The 21,449-nt window shown below is 46.4% G+C and overlaps 1 pseudogene; it reads right to left on the minus strand.

Annotated features, from left to right (window-relative positions):
• Positions 1-8,181: 8,181 nt before the first annotated feature.
• On the minus strand, positions 8,182-10,547 carry LOC103303239 (nascent polypeptide-associated complex subunit alpha-like; annotated as a pseudogene).
• Positions 10,548-21,449: the final 10,902 nt, after the last annotated feature.

Raw genomic sequence — 21,449 nt, forward strand, 5'->3', positions numbered from 1 at the left:
CATCTCCCAGGATTTCTCTGGACCGGCCTGCACTTTTGCACACACTCCCTCACACCCTGTGAGTGTGCCCTTGTCCCTAGCCAGGGCACACGCCTAAGAGCTTGCACTTTATTTATTTTATTATTTTATTATTTTTTTAAAAAATTTCTTTATTGATTAAGGTATCACATATTTGTCCTCGTCCCCCCATTTCCATCCCACCCCCCTCCCCACACATGCCCCCACCCCCCTGTTGTCCTTAACCGCTGGTTGGGCTCATATGTCTGCACACAAGTCCTTTGGTTGATCTCTCCCTTTATCCCCACCCTTCCCTACCCTCCCCCCGAGGCCCGACAGTCTGATCCATGCCTCCTTGTTTCTGGGTCTGTTCTTGTTCATCAGTCTATGTTGTTCATTATTTCCCCTAGATGAGTGAGATCATGTGCTATTAGAAATACACTTATAAGAACCAAAAATGAGACAAGCAATAATGGTTATGGTGACAGGCAAATGAATCTGTCTGTAGTGAGTTTCTTTCTGGGCCAACAGTTCTTTTAAGACCCAATTTCAATGTCCAACAGTTCCTTATGTGTACATGTCAGCACTGACATTTCAGTTCTGGATGGTGGACAAATGGTGGTAATGCAGGTCCGACTCTATCTGGTTTGGTCCTGGGCAATCTGCAGTGATGCACAGCTGCTAACTGCTAGTATGGGAAGGCCACATCAGCGTCTTCTGTCTCTGGACTGCTTCTCTTCTGTCTTCATGGCTGGAGTAGTCCTATTGATTCTTCTCTTGCTAGAATCCACATGGTCTCGGAGTTGTTTTCTGAAAATATACAAACATATTCTCGACCAAAAGTTAATAAAGGAATATTTTCTATAAATTTGACTGGGGATCCTTTTTCAATTTTTGCCCAAATGATTTTCCTCTGGCTTGTTTTATCACCTTGTGTGTTTTTCATGGGTGTCTTGCTTTTAGCCTTACAATTAATTTTCTAAAGTATTAATTTTCTAGATGTAATTTACTTACAGGATATTTTTCCTTACATGATATTCCTCTACTATCCCCTCCTTTTTTGATTTAAGTGTTAGGAGGCTTTTGAAAATTTTATAATGTAGTCTTGATGGCTTTTAAATTTTAATTTTTTGTACTATAATATTACTGTTTTAGGTTCATTACATGGTGCACAATTTTATCGTGAGATGAAGTATCAATAAAAATTTTAGTTGACACTTTAGGAACACCTTTTTGTCCAATACAATTATTTTTTCTAGAATATTCACTTGTTTCAACTGGCCAATTTAAATTTGCCTGAAAACTTGACTACTATTTTACTGTCAAATTTATTACTCTAACAATAATCTTGTTTTACCCTGTAAATATTGGTGGAAGGGATTATTTGCCTTCTTGAGTAGGTCCTGAGCATTCCTGGTGGTAGGCTGGATTTAGATATCATAAACCCACTTCCCCACAACATGGGTACAAGAAAACTCAAACAATTCTTGTTGGAGTGAGAGGGCAGCTGCTGTCGGCCAAGTCTCTGTCGGTCACCTGGGTCCTGATCTGAGCTGGGCATGGGAAGCACGAAGCAGCCATGGGGGCAGGAGACCTCCCTCAGAAGGGGCAAGGATTCAGGCCCCTGCAATGTTGGGGGGGTGAGGGTCTGTGCCCCACCTCTGTTGATCCCCAAATTCTCTCCTGATGGCCCCTCTGCGACTGTGCCTGTCTTAGGTTGTTCCTTCCTTGAGGAATCTTACCCGTCTCTGGCTAACCAGCCATCCTCCGGGGCCAAAGAGCTTGCACTTTATTGCTTCAGCAATAGGGACCATTGAAGGTTTTAGAGACCAGTGCAAGAGCAGATGTGCATTCTGGAAAACTCTGTCTGACTGAAGTGAGCAGGATGTCCTGAATCAGTGAGGGTTGGAGGCAAGCGTACCAATAATCGGCAGCAGGGGGAATCGAGGTGACACACAGTGGCCTGAGCCCCACAGCACCGGGTCTGGGGGTTAGAAATGTGGAGAAGCCGAGCCATCAGATGAGCAGGCCAGCTGCACATATTCCTTGGTAAGTAACTTTAAAAAGCTGGGAACTCAATGTTTTGTTTTTGGGGTTTCAAAAATCAGTGTGTTAAACGTGTCACACCGAAATGTGCTTTGCCCTGTCTCTCAGCCTCCACCCCATTCTCACAGGCTGGGAGGGCAGCTGGGAGGGTAGCTGGACCCTTCAGCACACACTGTTCCTGGGTCTTTCTGGCCCCACAGTTCACTCTTAGACTAGTGTCCAACGTAAGCATAACGTGAGGCGCAAATGTGAGCCATGTAGGGAATTCAAAATTTTCTGGTAGGCATATTAACCAAAGTACAAAGAAGGTATGAAACTTAAAATATACAAAGATCTCTTAAAACTCGTTCATATAAGAACAAACAACCCAAAACTGGGCCAAAAAAATTGAACAAGACACTTCACCAAAGGAGATATGCATATGAAAAGATGCTCCACATCCTATGTCATCAGGAAAACGCAAATTAAAAAGCAAGGGGATAGCACGATGTACCTATCAGCATGGCCCAAATCCAGAATACTGACAATACCAAATGCCGGTGAGGATGTGGGACAACAGGAACTCTTAACTATTGCTGGTGGGGGTGCAACACGTTCTAGCCACGTTGGAGACAGTCTGGCAGTTTGTTTTTAACAAAGCTAAACACAGTCTTGGCATATGATACAGCAATGGCACTCCACACAAACATTTGCAAACAAATCTTTATAGTAGCTTTATTAATCATGGCCCAAACCTGGAAGCCATCGAGCTGTCCTTCAGTAGGTGAATGAACATAAAGCTGATGCCCTTTGATATTTCGCTTGGAGTACGGAACACATCTCATAACCATGGAGGAAGAACCTGGACCTGAGATGTCCTTTTATATTTCGCTTGGAGGAGGGAACACAGCTCTGATCCATGGAGGAAGAACCTGAGGAGTAAAGGCTCAGACTCTGCTGGATGGTCTTCCAATCACCCTTCGAGATCCACAGGAAGGACCCTGGAGGGAGGGGGAAGTAAGTTGGGTTTTTTTTCCCTGGTGACTTTCCTGTGGGGTCACCCCAGGATGACTACTTTTCCTGATGAAGACCCTGTCTCCTATCTAGTGGTCCTCTCCACAGAGCTCTCTCTGATCTGGTAACCACCCTCCTCGTGTCCCCTCAGGCCTCCTGGTGCTAAGGGGAGTATCCTATTGTCACTAGCCCTGGGTTCCGCACTCTGTATTGGGGTTTCCCTATACTTTTGTAAATGACTCCCGTATTGCACTTACCTCGAATTGCCAGGTTTGAACGTCACGTTTCTTGCTAGAGCTCGACTGACACAACATGCCACCCAAATTGGCTCAGACAGGCATGGGAGGCTTTGATGTGGAAGAGACATCTCTTTCTTGCACAATGTAAATGAGCGAGCAGTTCTGACCACCACAGGTAACGCCTTACAGACGTGGAGAACCTGGTCTTAAGTGATGAGTGTCGGTTTAGAGAGTTAGAACAATGCTGATCCCTGCAGACATAGTATAATGATTAGATTAGCAACCCTGATCCTCTACCACTTCCAGACTTCCAATGATGTGGTCTAAATACTGTTTTTGTTTTATCCACGTTGAATTGAATTTTCCCAGCTTTTGAAGTGGAGAGTTACTTAACATGTAGGTTCTTTTTTTAAAAAAATATATTTTTATTGATTTCAGAGAGGAAGAGAGAGGGAGAGAGAGATAGAAACATCAATGATGAGAGAGAATCATTGATTGGCTGCCTCCTACATGGCCCCTATTGGGGATCAAGCCCACAACCTGGGCATGTGCCCTTGACCAGAATCAAACCTAGGACACTTCAGTCCTTGGGAGGACGCTCTATCTACTGAGCCAAACCGGGTAGGGACACTTTAGGTTTGTAATAGCTTTGTGAAACTGTTTCCTCATCCACACTATGACTGTTTTCTCACAACATTGCCTACAACCTTTTTAATTTGTGCCTCCTTATGGCCAGAAACGGAATCTCATTATTGCTTTGATTTGAATTTTGCTAATTACTAGTACAGATAACTGTAATCACTTCTATTTACTGGATATTTATATTTTCTTCTCAGTGGAATGCTTTTTGCATCTATTCCTCACTTTTCTATAGAATTACTTGCATTTTCCTTATTGGTGAGTTGAAGCAACTTTAAAACTTTGGCTAGTGATTGTTAGCTTGTTAGATGTATTGCAAATTTTTTCTACCAAGTACCTTAGTTTTTAATTTCATTTCATGATGAATTTTGTCCAACATTCTACAATGCTGATGGTGTTCAGTTTTTCACTTTCTCATTCATGGCATGTGTATTTTTAGTGATGTGGCTCATTGAGTGAGGGCCAAAAGTTGTCTGTCATTTGTTTGGCTCTTTGTCCAGGAATTTTAAACTTTAGACATTAAACCTACAACCCTTCCTTAAATTTTGTACCATGAGCTGAACAATTAAGGCTTTAGCTATTTTTTTTTTTTTTTTGGTTGCACATAAGTGTCCAATTTGGTCAAAAGCTGTTTTAAATTTAGGGAAATGTATCCTTATGGTGGTCCTGTAGAGCTGGGTTCTTTTGTCTTAATGCTTTTAAAGCTTCTGCCATTTTGGTGAGTAATTTATGGGTCATTTTTGTTAATTTGTCCTTCATTTTTACATGAGGGAGAGGAGGTTAAATGGCATGTTGGCTCACACCCTACAATCTGGGTTTCACGGAGAGACTGGCTTTAGGAAGATGTGATGGTATAGCCCACAGGGAAGTAAGGCATATGCGATTGGCTTGGGATGCCTGGGAGGGGACAGAGGTTTGATGCAGCTACACCCCCCTACCCCCACTGGTAATGGCTGCCCTGCACAGGCAGTTAGGATTTCCTTGGCATTTTCCCAAAACATCTAGAGTTCAAAGGGCCCATGCTCTTCTCTGTGGTTCACAGTACACACCACATTGACCCCTTGGTTGAACAGAGGTGGGTACCGGTTGCCATGCCCAGGCCAGACCCCCAGCCCTGCTTGCAGGTTGCCCAGGATAGGACTTGAGCTGCAGTAGCATTGGTCCTCTCAGAAGTCCCAGGGGAATTGGTGAGCTCCATGACAGGATTGGAGGTTGGGAGTTGTAGATTCTAAGCCCAGTTCTACTATAAATTTGATTCTGTGTAGTTGTTAACTGTGGGGGCCAGATAACTTCTACTACTTCACAATTCCTTCTACTTTATTAGTTGTGACTGTCAGCTTGGTTACACAGATAAGTTATTATAGAAGCTGAGCCTCCATGACAGATTCTGGAAATTCCAGTGGTGAATGGTCACCCTCTCTCACCTCACCTGGTTCCCACGGATGGTCCCTCAACTCAATGATATCATTGGCAGGTGAAGTGAGCAAGCATGTGACCAAGCAAGCATGTTTGATAATGTTGGAGAGCTTGAAAATTAGAATCTGGATTCAGTGATCTCTTAAAAATTATTCCCATGTCTAGGATCTCTTCTTAGTTGAGTACTTACTTGTAGTCAATTCAAGCCACACTTAATGATGTACACAATTTTCCTTGTTCCACATGACAATAAGGCATTAATAGAAAGAATCTAGCAAACTTGGTGATGTTTATGTAGCAGAACCATTGTTCCTTCCTTTTTATAAACAGCATAAACATTGAAAGCCTTCTCAAACACAGCTAGGGTATCCCTTCTACCCCAAGACCAAAGTTATGGTCCATTTCTTCAGTAGATAGGCTCTCTGCTCTTCAATTATCCATCCTAATGTTTCAGTTCTTCCCTCTAATCACCATCACCCCTGTTCCCTCTAATTCCTCTGGTACTTATTCACACTAACATTTAAACTGGGGACTTCGGAATGGATGCCAACTGCTGGGGAATCTGGGAAGACTGCATTCTCTGAATGTTGGGAAGCTAGGGCAAGGTCAGGATCAAGTGGGACAAGGGCTGAGGCAACGAGGATGCACAGCCCATAATGCACGGACTTCTGCAACCTTCACCTGAGCATAAAAAGTTTAAGCTACACCCAAAGGTTCTTGAATCAATGAAGATACAAGCTCTCTGGGCTGTGCCCCTTGGGCCCTCTGAGAGCCTCCTGGGCTTGCCCTTCCTCTCCGTCTCTGCACCTCATGCACCCAGCACAGTACACTCTATTTTCATTGTCCAAGCATCGGTGTGGCCAAGGGTCCCTCCTGCGATCTGGACATCAGTCCTACAAGGTCCCTCCTTTGAGCTCCTGGCTCTTTTGTTCCCTGTCTCCTTCCTGCAATTGTTACTATCTGGAATTCATCAACAACTCCTTAGCCTTCTCACAAATGTGCAACCAAAAGTCCTTGAGCTCAGTTCTCTTCGTTGGCAATTTCTCATGGGCTTCTGCTTTCCAGACTGGATCCCGATTGAAACAGAAACAAAAGGATTGTGGGGCCTTTGACATGCTGTCTTGTGGGAGCATCCCCAAAACAGGATACATTGACCGATACATACTAGAAAGGCTGGTCAGCTGGGCAGAGGGGACTCGAGTAAAGGGGACTTGAGCTTGGCTTTGAACAGAATGTGTCTGAAATCATTATCATACTCTCTCTTAGGGGAACAGAGAAGATGGAAGCCAAAAGTGATGGGATTGGAGACTCAACGGGAAGAGGCTATATACTGCCAAAATCAAAGAGGATATGGAGTGCAAAGTATGAGGGGGTGAGCAAGGAGGCTCTTTTAAGAGCTGGGAAGAGAGGTTCATGGAGGGGCTAACCTCAAAGCTCTTGTCTCATTCTCAGCACTCTTCTCCCCAGCTAGACAGGTGTGTGTGGAGTTGTAGGTACTTCTGGTTTGCCTCCTGACATTCACTTTAGTCAGGTTGACTTGGGCCTCAGGAAATTGCTATGCTTGACTTCAGCAGATGGGATAGTAGATGTTTGGTGGTGTAGGTGGTGGGGATTGTAACAAATATGATAGAAAAATAAACTTACCATTTATTGAGAATGAGCAGAGAGTGGGGGGTAAGTGAGAGCTGCTCAGTTTTTGGAGAAATCATTGCCGACCTCTTTTAGAACTTAGTCAGTTTTGGAGTCCACTGTATTCTGAGGGCACCAGGGGCCAGGCCTCCCTCGGTTAGGAATGTGGTTCTCAGTGCTCGTGGCTCCAAGGAGATGGTGTTTCATCTCTGAAGGGCTGAAAGAGTGAAGGTAGGGGGCTTTCAGCCTGACCCTCCATTCAGGGTGGCAGCGCTGGAGTGGATGGGTGGCCTGAAGCACTGAGCCAATTTTGTAATCACAGGAACCCCTTTGTGGGACTGTGGAAGGCCAGCTCCCAGGACCCCGGAGATGGACTCCTTCATCAGGGCCTGGCAATTCCAGTCCCAGTCCCAGAGGAACAGGCAGGACACTGCACCGGGGGAGGCTGCTCAAGCTTCCCTGTCTGAGAAACCCAGTGTCTGTCATCAACTCTACTTCCTCCTGGGGCTCAGCATGGGGCTCACTTCTCAGGGAGCTCAGGTGAGATTTCTTCATCGGAGCCTCACGGGACCTTCCCGCAGGAGGAACTGGCTTTCTTTCCCACCTATGTTCATCACACCCAAAGGAAGCTGGAGCCTCCTGGTGCCCATTGGGTACATGACTCAGGCTTCGTCAGAGCCGCCACTGCTCCTGGGGGCTGCTGAGCTGTGATTCAGCCACAAGATGTGTAGGAGAGGCACTTCCTTGCCAGGAGAGCTGGGAAGTCCTGACAGGGAGCCCTCCCTCTTTCCTGTGCTTTGGGGTCAGTGGGGGAGTTGGCCTGCCAGCCTGGCTCTGCATTGCATCCTGTGGTCCTGTGTGGGCCTGGCTACTTCTCAGGGCCCTCTGCTCCCAGGCAAAAGCAGATGGGATAGTAGATGTTTGGTGGTGGAGGTGGTGGGGATTGTAACAAACATTCACCTCCAATGGGTGGGGGATACTGTGAGGAGACACAGGCATCAGGGGGCTTTGGGTGATTTCGGTCAAAAGTCCTGCCTGCCCTTTGGACTTCTAGGGAAATGCTGTTATTGGCCTGCTCTCCCATCCCTGAGATTGCCTAGGAGTTGTTTTTTCCCCACAAGAAGCCATAACTTTATTAATGATAGCAATAGTACAAATTTCAAACCAAGCTGCAATAACGCTTTTGAAACACACAAAAAAAGTGTCCTCCTTTTTTAGATGGTTACATTGTTAATCCCATAATAGTATTTACAATATTATTAGAGGCCCAGTGCATGAATTTGTGCACAGGTGGGATCCTGGGTGGGGGGGCAGGACGTGATCGGCCCTCCAGGTGGGTGGTGGGACTGCCCTTGCTGGCCTGGAATCTGGATCCATCCTGTTGACATTCCTGCCAGTTGTCGGGAGTCACCTGGTGGCCGTTTTTATATTGTTTCTTCCTTGTGGAGCATCTAGGGAGGTGAAGTGGCCATGGTACCTGAGGTCGACTTCCAGAAGGCTGGAGGCACTGTTGGGATAGTGCCAGTGGCACTGGTCTGTGAGTGCCTGGCCAGTTCTCCAGAGATTGGATCTTTAGGACTACTGAGGGAGTGAGTGGCTGCCGCCAGGCTGGTGGGCTGCCTAGATGGGTCGGTCAGCTGAGTGGTGCTCCCATTGTAGGAGTGCACTGATCACCAGGGGGCAACTCCTGTGTTGAACGAATGACCCCTGGTGGTCAGTGCACATCGTAGCTACTGGTCAACCAGTCATTCTGGTCATTTGGTTGTAATGGTTTCTTAGGCTTTTATATATATACTAGAGGCTCAGTGCATGAAAATTTATGCACTCAGAGGGGGTCTCTCTGCCCAGCATGCACGCTCTCACAATCTGGGACCCCTCAGGTAGGGTCCAGTCCCGTCACAGCATGGCTCTGGTTCTCCAGGCCTGAGGGCAGGGGGGGAGGGACCAAGAGGCCAGTCTGATGGCAGCATGGCTCTGTTCCCACAGATCCCTCCTGCTGCTGCAGCATGGGTGGCTGGGGCCCACAGGTCCCTCCCACAGCCACGACATGGGTGGCTGGGACCCTAGCCTGGTGTTCAGTTGTCCATGCGGATGTTTAGGTCATGACGGACCCTGCCTCTTTATATATTAGTACATACTAGAGCAGTGATGGGCAACCTTTTGAGCTTGGTGTGTCAAACTTTGCCAAAAAACTGAGCATAACTCGGGTAGTGTGTCACTTTGAGGAAAAACATTATTTCGCAATGTTTCATCCTCAGCATGCGGCCGCCTCAGCGGCCGCGTGTCATCAGAAATGGCTACGTGTGTCAGTGCTGACACGCGTGTCATAGGTTCGCCATCACTGTACTAGAGGCTTAGTGCACAAAATTCATACACTGGTAGGATCCCTAGGCCTGGCTGGCAATCAGGACCAATCAGGTTCCCCACCTCCCCACCACCCTGCCTCCTTCTTCCTCACCATCTGTGCGCTGCCACTGCATGATTCCCTGCCTCCCTGCCTCCCCCGTCTTCCTTCTCTTGCTGCCCCTGTCTACCGCCATCCACTCCAGTTCTCCATCCCAGCCTGGGGCCCAGCCCTAATTGGGTGATTGGGACCTGCCAGTCAGGGGGAGGGGCCAACCACCACCGCAGCAGGTGAACAGCGGGCCAATTGAAGCCTGCCAGCTGGGGGCAGGGACCTGGGAGTTTGGCTGCCAGCCCCTAGGAGGGAGCCAGCCTTTTGCTCCCCTGGGAAAGGGGCCATGTCTGCTGCCACCCACCCCCAGTTCCCTGTCCCAGCTCAGGGACCCAGCCCCGATCAGGTGGTCGGGGCCTGTCAGCTGGGGGAAGGGACCAGGAGGTTGGCGGGCAGGCCCCATCAGTGATTGGGTCCTGCAGCCTGGGGGCAGCTCCTGTGTTGAGTGTCTGCCCCCTGGTGGTCAGTGCACGTCATAGTGACCGGCTGTTCGGGTTGTTCAGTTTTAACAGTCACTTAGGCTTTTATATATATAGATTACTGTTGTTCTTCAGGGCTTGGACTGCCTTTGCTCTTGACACATTTGCTTATGACATGACCAATTCTGTGTCCTTAACTTCCACACCTGTTTCATCAGCTTCTTCCTCTTCACTCTCCTCTTGTACAGTTGGAGTCTGTGTGTTTTCTTGAATGTTTGAGACAGTGTCACCTTGAACTTTGAATTTCTCAGCAGCTGCTAGCTGTGCTTGCTGAGATAAATCCTCGATCTTGGCTTCCCCCAAAACTATGTAGGTATCTGAGGCTGGGCTCTTGTTTTGTGGTGACAAAGAGGATATTCTAGATTTCCGTATAGTCACCCTTGTAGCCCCCTGTAACCTGTCGAAGACCCAGTTTGGACATAGCCTTGGGCGCCTTCTTTTCACTCGGGATCTGTTTTGCTTTGCTGACTGGTTCTGCATTGATTTCAGCTGCCACCGACAGCCGGGTTTGCGTGGTTGCCTGTGTGGAATCTTGTTCCTCGAGCTCTGGTACTGATTCATCACTGTCAGATTCGGTTCCAGACCCTGTCTCAGCCTGGACTGTGGCAACTCCTCCTCTGTAGCAGGGATGGTTTCTGTGGCTTCACCAGGCATTTTGCATTGGGAACGTGGAACCAAGATGATGGCAGAAACAGAGCAAGCCTGCCTGGAAGGTTTTTCCAGGATGCGGCTCAGGTGTCCTGTGTAGGGCCTCCTGTGGGGCCAGGCTTCCTGGTCCCCATCCAAGAGAAGGACCTGAGGAACCAGTGTCCCAAGAAGGTCTTGGGAATATCTTCTGAGGCTCATACTCTTATTGCTGCTCCCACAAGTGCTGAGACGACCCCACAATAATAGTCATCCGAAGAGCCCCTATCTTTGGGTTGTCCCTTAGTGCAGGTGAGGTTGGGGGGTTGGAACACCTGCACTCAGACCTGGTTCTTCTCGACACCCCAGCATCCTCTGCCCTCTCTGTGCACGGCCCTCAGCACCCAGTGCTGTCCACATCCCCCTGGGCCAGGGCTATTCACTGGGGCAGCTCCAGACCCAGACTGGAGCCAAACGTGGCTGTGGCTGGGCCTTGGCACATGTGTACCCTGGAATGGATGGTTTGGCCTCTTAGGCCACTTGCCCTCACCAGAACCCACAGCTTTACTGCAAAGAAACGCTGGGCTGCTAGGTCCCTAAGTGCTGCCGTTTGGGTGTGTAAATCCAAGACCTTTCTCCCTGGAGGGCCTGGGTTAAATGATCTTCTAGCATCTCATAATCATAATGTATTTTTATTCTTTGTCATTTAAACTGCAGTGAGGGAGGTCCCTGACTTGAGTCAGCCGATGTGGATTTTCCAGGGTCTGACACCGTGAAAGTCCCATGGAGTGACAGCGTGGCTCACAGAGTGACAGTGTGGTTCCTGTGGGTGGTCACACTGTGGCTGCTCCTTCACAGTGTGGCTTTATAAGGGGTAGGAGAATGTCATACCTGACTTGGAAGGGTCATCAGGGAGAAGCCTGTCTGGGACCAGGGTAACGAAAGCAGAAAGGGTGAAGCAGAAGGGCTACTGGTGAGGTCTGCCTGGCTTCAGGATGTCCCAACAGGACCAAACGGGTGGATGGCAGAGAAAAGCAGATTCCACATAACATTAGGCAAAACTCTCTCTCTCTCTAAAAAATCAATGAAAACATACCTTCAGGAGAGGATTGAAAAAGATACCTTCAGGAGAGGAAAAGAAAAAGAACCAATATTTGACTAAGGTTCTAGTGGGTTTGGTTCTGTGGTTAGAGTATCAGCGCTCAGATCAAAAGGTCATGGGTTTGATTACAGGTCAAGGGCACGTACCTCAGTTGCAGGCTAGATGCCCAGCTGGGTCAGGGTGCGTGTGGGAGGCAACCAATCAATGTGACTCTCCTATAGCAATCTCTCTCTCTCTCTCTCTCTCTCTCTCTCTCTCTCTCTCTTCCTCCTCCATCTCCTCCTCCTCCCTCCCTCCCTCCCTCCCTTCCACTCTCTAAAAATCAATGGAATAATATCCTTGAGTGAGGATTAAAAACATTTTGACTAAGGACCCTATGGAGCACTGATGGTTAACCACACTTGGGATGTACTCTTCTGGACTTCCCAGTGGAGTTTCATTTATAAAAACTCAGATTAATCATATTTTCAACAAGTTATGTGCTTCTACAGAAACAAAGAAATACATAAAAGTGTATATTTGTTACTGATTTGTTTGACATTTACTTTGCTAAGATTGTCCTCACTTGAGTGACTTAAAAGCAAATTGAACAAAATGACTTGAATAAAAACGTTCAAACTCTCAAATAAAATTCCTATATCTCTAAGATGGAAAGAACCCAAATTTCCATTAACCAGTGGTGGTATATTCATACAAAGAAATACTGCTCAGCAATAAAAGATCGACTACTGGTACACATTCAACTAGATGAATGTCAGCAACCTTAGGCCAGACACAAGGGGTTCATATTGTATGATCTTATTTGTAAGAACTTCAAGAATAGGCAAAACTAACGTATGATGATAGAAATCAGAACAGTGGCTGTTTTGGCAGAGGTGAGAGAAAATAGAAGATTCTAAAAGTTGTCATAAAGCTAAAACTGATCACATTCAAAGAATTAAAAACACACACACACTGACCACATTTAGGTGAAAGTTTCGTTTTTGGAAATGCAAAATCAGAGTGAAGAGGACTAGTGAAAAATTTTCTTTTTCTATATGAAAACTCAGGTTGTGTTCAGGGTCTCAAAAATAATGTTGTCTAGTACACCATCAGTGATCTAACCCTGACTATTTGAATTAAAATGATTTTCCTTTTTTCCCAATAGTAGTCTTGTCTTAAGCCAATTGTGAATTTGGGGTATAGACCAGGGGAGAGGTCCTTCCTCTGGAAGAGGTATTCCTTCCTGAGCTTGCTGAGATTGGGCTCAAGTCCACGGAGAGGGACTAAGCATCTTCCTTCTTCATGGATCCATGCCTTTGGATTGGAATATCTGGGTATTTATACTTCAGACTTTCATAAATATTTTTAAAATATTTTTTCTCTTTGTAAAACTTAGATGCAAAAATTTCTGGTGTTCTCATATGACTGAATTCATTTTTTCCTCTCTCTCTCTCTCTCTCTCTCTCTCTTTCTATTACTGATGTCTGATTTATTTCTACCTTTTAAATAGTTAACATTTTAGCTTGTTTTGTTTTACATATGGCTTTTAAAATAATTGTTACATTTCACTTTTAAAAGATTTTTTTAAACTAAGGAATAAAATTGTGGTAAACAATAAATTACAACTATTATTGTGTTATTATATTCAGAAAATACAGAAAATCTCTTTAGGACCCATTATCTATGTTTTAAAATAAATATTGAGTAGGTTTGAGGGAATATTAATAACAACTATATCCTAGATGTAAATAAATGGTACCCACGTGAACTCATCACCCAGCCAAAACTAGGACCTTTGGACCCCCTGTACATTCCTCTTCCATCTGGCTCCCCTCCCTCCCTCAGATGTAACTGTCACCCTAAATTTCATGGTTATCATTCCCTTGCATTTTGTTATACTTTCACCACATATGCATATCTCCCCCAAATAGTTTAGTGTTGCCAGCCTTTACATTTTATAGAATGAAACCATACTGTTTGTATTCTTGTACATCTTGCCTCATGTCCCTGAGTTCACTCTCAGTTACATCATGTTCCTTTGGATGCTCTGAAGACAAGATGCCTCAGTGAGATTAGACAGGCAGGGAATGTGTTAGGAGAAAAGTACAAGAAAGATGTAGGAGAGAGGGATCAGGAGCAGGCAGTCAGAGCCTTCAGGCCATAATGCAAGTGGGACACTAGCAATGGGGAAGAGAGGAGTGGGTAGGAAGAGCCTCGGGCTGCACTGCAGCTGTGACTACTTTGAGGAAGTCTTGACCTGACTGATGGGGAGCCCCAGGCAAAGCTTACCTGTAGAGGCTCCCGGTTCCAGAAAGGGCCTGTGCTGCTGTGCTCAGTCATGGCCTGGGAGCAGCCCAGGTTGTGGCATCCTGAGGCTGTCGGTCAGTCTCCTCCAGCAGCAGCTTCTCATAAAGGGAAATCTAAATCACTCCTGTTTTCCCAGCTTTGCTGAGATACAATTCACATACATCATTGTGTAACTTAAACGTAAAAAATGTGGTGATTTTAGACAGTTTTATTTTATTGTGTCCTGGAGAAGATAAACTGGGGTTGAAATTTCAGGGGCATTGATGAGCTTCATGAACTTGGATGTCCAACTCTCTCTTCAGGTTTGGGAAATGCTCAGCCATTATATTTTAAATAAGCTTTCTGCTCCTTTCTCCTCTCTTCAAATTCTAGGGCTTCAATAATGCATAAATTCTTTCTCTTAGTAGAATTCCATAATTCACATGGGTTTTTTTCACTCTTTTTTTTCTCTGACTGAATAATTTCAAATGACCTGTCTTCTAGTCCATTAATTCTTTCTTCTGCTTAATCCAGCCTGCTATGAAATTCTTCAGTTTATTCATTGCATTCTTCAACTGAAGGACTTCTGTTTGTTTTGTTCTTAATGGTTTCTATGTCTTTGTTCATGCATTGCTTTCCTAATTTTGTCTAGTTATCTGTTGCTAAATTTCTTTAAGAGGATTATTCTGAATTATTTTTTAGGCAATTCATTGATCTTCATTTCTTTAGAATCATTCTATGTAGCTTTATTAATTTCCTTTGGCGGTTTTATGTTTCCTTGATTATTCATGATTCTTGTGTCCTTCATTGGTGTCTGCACTTTTGAGGAAGAAGGCATCTCTTTCCATTTTTACAGTCTGGCTTCAGCAGGAAAAGCCCTTGACCAGTCATCCCATACAGATATTATGGGTGGACTGACTGTGGTATCTGTGGGAGGGCTTGCTGCTAGAGTCCTTGGATGGGCAGATATGGTTTCTGGGTCAGCATGTGGGCAGGCCTAGTGCTTGGGTCCACAGGGGCTGGCTGGTTTCTGGGTTCATTGGGGCAGGGCTGGTGCCCTAGTCTGCAGTGGTGGGCCTGGGACCTTCGTCTGTGTGAGCAGGCCTGGATTTTAGGTCTGTAGTGGCTAGTCGGGTGCTGAGGACTACTGGGGTGAGCTGGCATCTGGATCTACAAAGACTGTCCTGGTACTGGGGCAGGCTGGGAACCTGGGTTTGTGGGAGTTGGCCTGGAGTCCGGGGCCATGGGGGCCACCCTGACACTGGGGTGAGCCTAGAGTCTGGGGGCTTGGATGTTGGCCTGGAGCCTGGATCCATGAGGATCATGGGGGACCAGCCTGGAAGTTGGGTCCATAAAATCTGAGAGCCAAATTTTTTAAACTTAAACTATATAGGTAGGTACATTGTTATTAACTTAATTAGGGTACTCCTAAGCTGGCCTTCACTAAAAACTCAAGGGGTCAAAGAGCCGCATGTGGCTTGGGAGCCGCAGTTTGCCGACCGCTGACCTAGCCCGAAACCCCGGCATGTGCCCTTGACTGGAATCGAACTGGGGACTCTTAAGTCCGCAGGCTGATGCTCTCTCACTAAGCCAAACCGGCTAGGGCAAAAATAGGTATAATTTTGATTTATTCACATCGGGTGGCTATTGTTGTGTTGACTGTTGTCATTTTTTTATTTCATAATCTAAAGGAAAAGAGGTAAATAGGTATTGCATGTTATAAAATATATAGGTATTGCACGTTATAAATAGGTATTGCATGAGTAAATAGGTATTGCGTGTTATAAAAATTCTTATGGCTCACCGGATGAAAATCGCTGGACTGAGAAATAAAACCCCAAGGCAGATCTAGTTGGGCTACCTGAAGAAAGAGGGGAGACTTTATCCACAGACTTTATCCCTACGGAGTCCTTTTCTTGAAGTGAGAGAAATTTTCTTCTTCATATTTGACACAATGTCCCTTCTCAGGAGACTCTATCCCTTGACTATAAAAGATGTCACCTCCATACTAGGGAGAGGTAAATATAGACCTTGGGCTATTGGGTATCACCTCCAACAACTCTTTCCAACCCCATCACTCTGGATTAAGTGCCTGGCCACACAGAGCTCCGTGTGTTTACAGGATGAAATGAAGAATCTGAAAGGACCCTTATGTGGTATGAGTGAGTTTGCATTAATTTCAATGTGTCCTGGAGGCTTGCTTCTTAGTGCCCAATGGCAGAACACTGAACCCTTCCCCTCAGATATCCAACTGGGTCAGTCCTATTGAGGGAGCACAGCGGTGATGTCAGAGGCTCCTTCCTAGAGCATGGAAGTGAGCTCATGCTAATGGCCACATGGGGCAGCTCCTCTTCGTAGACCCAGCTGGATTTTGAACCCTAGTTCTGACTCAGGAATACCTGCTGCACATTTACCTGTGGGGGCTTTATGATTTTACACTCCTGAGGAGGAGACTGTGGGGCCACCCAGGACAAGAGTGTAATGGCCATTTATGCTCCCTTGCAGCCAGGATCCTGAGGAGGTTACCGGGTGTGAACAAGAGGGTGTCTTTATGTGGCCAAGTAGGCTGATGAAGTAGCTCAAAGGTGAAGACGAGGGTGATCCACTGGTGGTGACAGTCAAAAGGCTGGTAGAAGCAGTGTGGGGTCTGGTGACACATGTGGGGGCCTCACTAGGCCAGTTGCTCCAGTAGGCTGTCATGTTTAGGGGTCTGCATAGTCTCCTTTAGCCTGCACGGTCCAGCAAGGCACACTGCTGACCCAATCACAGATGTGAAAAAACTTTGCAAAGGACACAGGTCTGAAAGTTGCAAAGCCAAATTTTGAATACACATCATTTGAATATAAGTTTCTTGCTTTTGACACTAAACTGCTACCTTAGTGTGGATTGTCCCCAAGATAAACCAGGGAACTCATTTAGGAGAGGATCTCAAGAAAGCCAATGAAGGAACTCTAGTGCTGGTCAGGGCTGTGGGCAACTGGGGCAGGGAACCCTCTGAGAAACCCTGGCATGGTCTCACCAGAGGAGGGGAGGCTGGGACACTTACCCACCAGTCCCTCTCCCCTTGGTTCAGCAGCCCCGGAGCGGTGAGGCTGACAGGGGCTGGGCACACCGCAGGGGCAGTGAACTCTGACAGCATTGCTCCAGCTTCCTACTTGGAAGACACACTGCGCATCTGCTAGCTCAGATCCCTGGAGCATTGAGCCAGGCTCCCTTCACTGCCAATCTAGAGAAGTGATCGAGGGTCCACATGGGCAGGGTGCCTGGAGCTGGTCTTGCCAGGTGAGGCACCCTGAGTGGAGAAGCAGCTTGCACACCTCCCCTAAGGAGCTGGAGGACTGTACCCTGGGCTGTTTTTTTCCTGGTGTGAGGCTGGCAGATAATATACTGTTTCTGGACCAGGAGTGGCAGAAGCTGCACAGTCTCAGGAGGTCCACCCCTGCCTCACCTACTGAGGGCTTCACTCCTACGAATAACTTTGCTATGCGTCATTTTGCAGCATCAGCATCCAATCCTTGGCCCTGGGGCAGTCCTCTAAAGTTTCTTTCCTCAAATTCAATGCTGATGACTCACTTCCTGGTTTTGCTCTTGAAGGTGTGGGCGGCCCTCCTTGCTCAGGCCTGGTTTGTGATCCTCCTATCACCTTAAGCATTTTTTAAATAACAGAGACTTGCAATTATTGAAATGCTTATTATGAAGAATTAACTTTACACATGTGGGAAAGGAAGGAGGTTCTGCCTTGTGAGGGCTGCTCCGCACACTGGTGCCCGCGGGTACCTCCTGCCTGAGGCTCAGTGAGGCTTTCTGTGAGGAGAATGTCAGCTGCAGTGGCCATGACTTGTCATACACCCTGAGCAAGGATTGCTGGGAAGGTAGTATCTTCCCAAACACAGGTTTCTGCAGGCCTCACTACTTTACTGGGAGGGGTGGTACAAATAGAGTCTCATGATTAGAAATCACACTCCACACTTCAGTGCATGATGCTGGCACACAGCTCATTGAAAAGTAATCGCCCTGTCCTGGCAGGGCCTCTGACATCGCCATGGGCTTTCCAGGAACTCATAAGCCATAATTCCATGTGCCTCCCAGCCATCCAGAGCATATTGATTTTGAAGACTTATCTTGTCTAACTTTTGATGGATCATGGGTCCTGCCCACATATCAGTGAACTTTGTTCTCTCCAATGTGGTTCCTCAGACATTTAATCCATGTACTCTTTCCTTCACATTTCTACTTGTCCCCAAGATGTGAAGAAAGATGTTGGGCTACTATTTTTCCAAACACAGTACTGACTCCCAGGGCCCACAGGCATTGTCCCAACCTCCTCCCCCTCTGCTGAGATCTGCCTCCAGCCTCTGAGTGACCATGTTGGTGTCAGAGATTATATTTCTTCCAGGCGACAGCACGACATTCCCTGAGCTTTCGTATTTCAGGGTTCCTACAAAATTGTAGAATTGCATCTCTTCTGTCTTTCCATTGTCAGTAATTTCCCTAGAGTTGTGGACACGGAGGAGAGTGGAAGGGGCTCAATTAATAAGTACACCGGAGTGATGGGCACCGACGTGGGTGCTCTTGGACCAACTGAGGTATATGGCCTCCTGGGTACAAGGCTGGAACCATGTCAAATTCTTCCCAGAAGTCTCTCCTCACACCTGGCATTGGCCAAGGAGCCAAGGTGGGCCCAGAGTTCTCTCCAGTTGGTAACAAAGCAGCTAGTCTCCCCTACTTGTCTGAGAGGTTCTCCCAGGGCACTTTAGCCCTGACATGGGGTGGAAGAGCATCTCTAGTCTCCTACCACAACTCCCTTTTTCTCCTCCCAGTTTTCCTATTTTTCATGGGAACACTTCATTCAGTCCTTTGTATATTCAACAAATATTAATGAATTCTAATAATGGACCAGACACCATTACTGATACAAAGCACATAGTTAATAAGACAGACAAGTGCCCTAGTCTGATGGAGTTGGCATGTAGGTGATAAGATCATACCTCATACGTGCATTTTAATTTGCATCTCTCTGATGATTAGTGATGCTGAACATCTTTTCATGTGTCTATTGGCCATCTGTATGTTCTCTTTGGAGAAGTGTCTATTCAGATCCTTTGCCTGTTTTTTTTTTTTTTTTTTAAATTGTGTTATTTGTCTTCTCGATGTTAAGTTGTATAAGCTTTTATATATTTTGGAAATGAACCTATTATCAGATGTATCATATTCGCCCATGCAGTGGGATTAGTTTTTATTTTGTTGGTGGTTTCTTTTGCTGTACAAAAGTTTATATCACCTCATGCCTGTCAGAATGGTTATCAACAACAAATCAACATCAACAAGTGTGGTACGTGTGGAAGGCAACTGATAGATGTTTCTCACACTGATGTTTCTCTCTTAAAAAACAACAACACCATTTTGTTAATGGAACTATCTTTTGACTCAGTGATCCCACTTTTAGGGATATATCTGAAACACAAAACACTAATTCAAAGGAATATATGCACCACTATGTTCATTGCAGCATTATTTACAGTAGTCAAGATCTGGAAACAGCCCAAGTACCCATCAGTAGATGAGTAGGTAAAAAAGCTGTGATACATTTACATCTTAGAATACTACTCGGCCATAAAAATGAAGAAAGTCTTACCATTTGTGACAGCATGGATGCACCTGGAAATTATTACTCTAAGTGAAATAAGCCAGTAAAAAAAAAAAGACAAATACCATATGATCTCACTTATATGTACAATCTAATCAATAAAACAATTTAACAAAATAGAAACTAAAGCATAGATACACAGAACAGACTGACAGCTGTCAGAGGCGAGGGACTTGGTGAAAAAAGGTAAAGGGATTAAGCAAGAAATAAATATAGAGATATGACAGATAGATACAGACAATAGTATGATGATAGCGCAGCTGGAGCAGGGAGTCAAAGGGGCAGGGGCAGGGGGCAGGGGCGGGGCAGAGGCGGAGGTGGGCCATGCTGAGGGCTTCAGTTACTACTCTGGGTGTGATGAAGCCATTCGAGAGTTCTGACAGGGGAGTGATAGGACCACATTATACCTTTGACCCTGATCTTGGCGGGTGGACATTTTACTCTGTGGGTGAGAACAGAGGCAGGGAGACCAGGGAGGGGCTATGGCAGTACTCTGGGGGAGAGAGTTAACAGTGGATTTCAGAGAACAGAACCAAAGCCAGTGGTTGTGAGTTTACATGGAGGCAAATTTTGGCAGAGAACGAGTAGGATTTTTTAACATTTAGGGCTGACCGACAATATTGGGCTTCAAGGGTAATGATTCCCTTCTATGCCATTGCTGAGGCCGAGTCTGATCCCCAGTCAGAGCTGGGAAGCCACAGGCCTCCCAGGTCCCTCCGGCGCATGAATCCCCTGCATTGGACATAGTCCAGATTTCAGCACCCACAATGGGTCACAGGCTGGTGTCGCAGCTGCTGGAAACATCACGCAGTGGTTAAGAACAGAGACATCTGGCTTGTATCTTGGCCATGTGACTTTGGGTAAGTTTTGTTATCTCTCAGGGTCTCTGTTTTTTGCATCTATATTATAAAAGGCCAGTGGCCATAACGCCCTAACAACCAAACGACTGGTCACCAGGAGGTGCATTGATGGGTTTGAGGAGTGGCAGGTCTTGAAGTGCAGCAGGTTTCTGGGATTTCGCACACTGGGCCTCTAGTAAAAAATAAAGATTAATAGCCCCTCAAGTGTTGTTATGAGGATTAAATGATTAATCAGGTACTTCTCTTAGCTTATCAACATGGAATAAGCTCTGGATATTTGGTTGTATAAAACTCCTGAAAGTTGTGAATGAGATGTGACTCAGTCAGTGACATAAATCACACCTCTGTCCCCAAGGCAATCCCAAGAAATTTTCAATCACAAAGCACTGGCTTCATCCGTGTTTCTTTACCATTGTTTCCTGGCTTCTGATCTGCTTTGGTCTCTCTCGGACACCAGAATGACCACATCTGTGTTGCCTCCCAGTTACCCAGTGACACTCACAGGACCTCTGTGCCAGACCCTCCTTCTTGACAATGTGGGCACACCCAGACCAGGAAGTGACCCAGCCCTTAAATGCTCATTAGAAGGCCGGGAGTCCTGATCAGCTTTGTAGAGGAGCCCTTGAATGCGAAGGAGCCTAAGGTTGCATTAGCCCAGGCACAAGAGCATCTCTTTGAGCAAAGGTAAGCCACATTGTGGGCAGCTCTCTCATGGCCCTGTGCCTAGCCTTGAGGAGCTTCTGGGGCTGAGGGGCCTGGGATCCAAGGCTCAGGGCATCAGAAGAGCTGGGCTGCTTCCACGAGTGTGGGTGGCTGCCTACTCCCCCTCTAGGGATAACTGTAGAATCAGGCACTGAGGGTCCTGAGGCAGGGAGGGTGGTGAACAACTGCTCCTCACTGTGGGGAGTTCTTCCTGCTGCCCTGACCAGAAGCCCAGAGACAGGTGTCCTATGACCTGAAGCCTGTGGATGTCCACCGCAGGGTCCTTAGAGATGCCTGTTTGGATGGGGAACAGGGGAAGATGGGGGCAGAGAGACAGGCTTACTGCAGTTACT

This window comes from Eptesicus fuscus, chromosome 16, assembly GCF_027574615.1.
Source record: "Eptesicus fuscus isolate TK198812 chromosome 16, DD_ASM_mEF_20220401, whole genome shotgun sequence".
Taxonomy (NCBI): domain Eukaryota; kingdom Metazoa; phylum Chordata; class Mammalia; order Chiroptera; family Vespertilionidae; genus Eptesicus; species Eptesicus fuscus.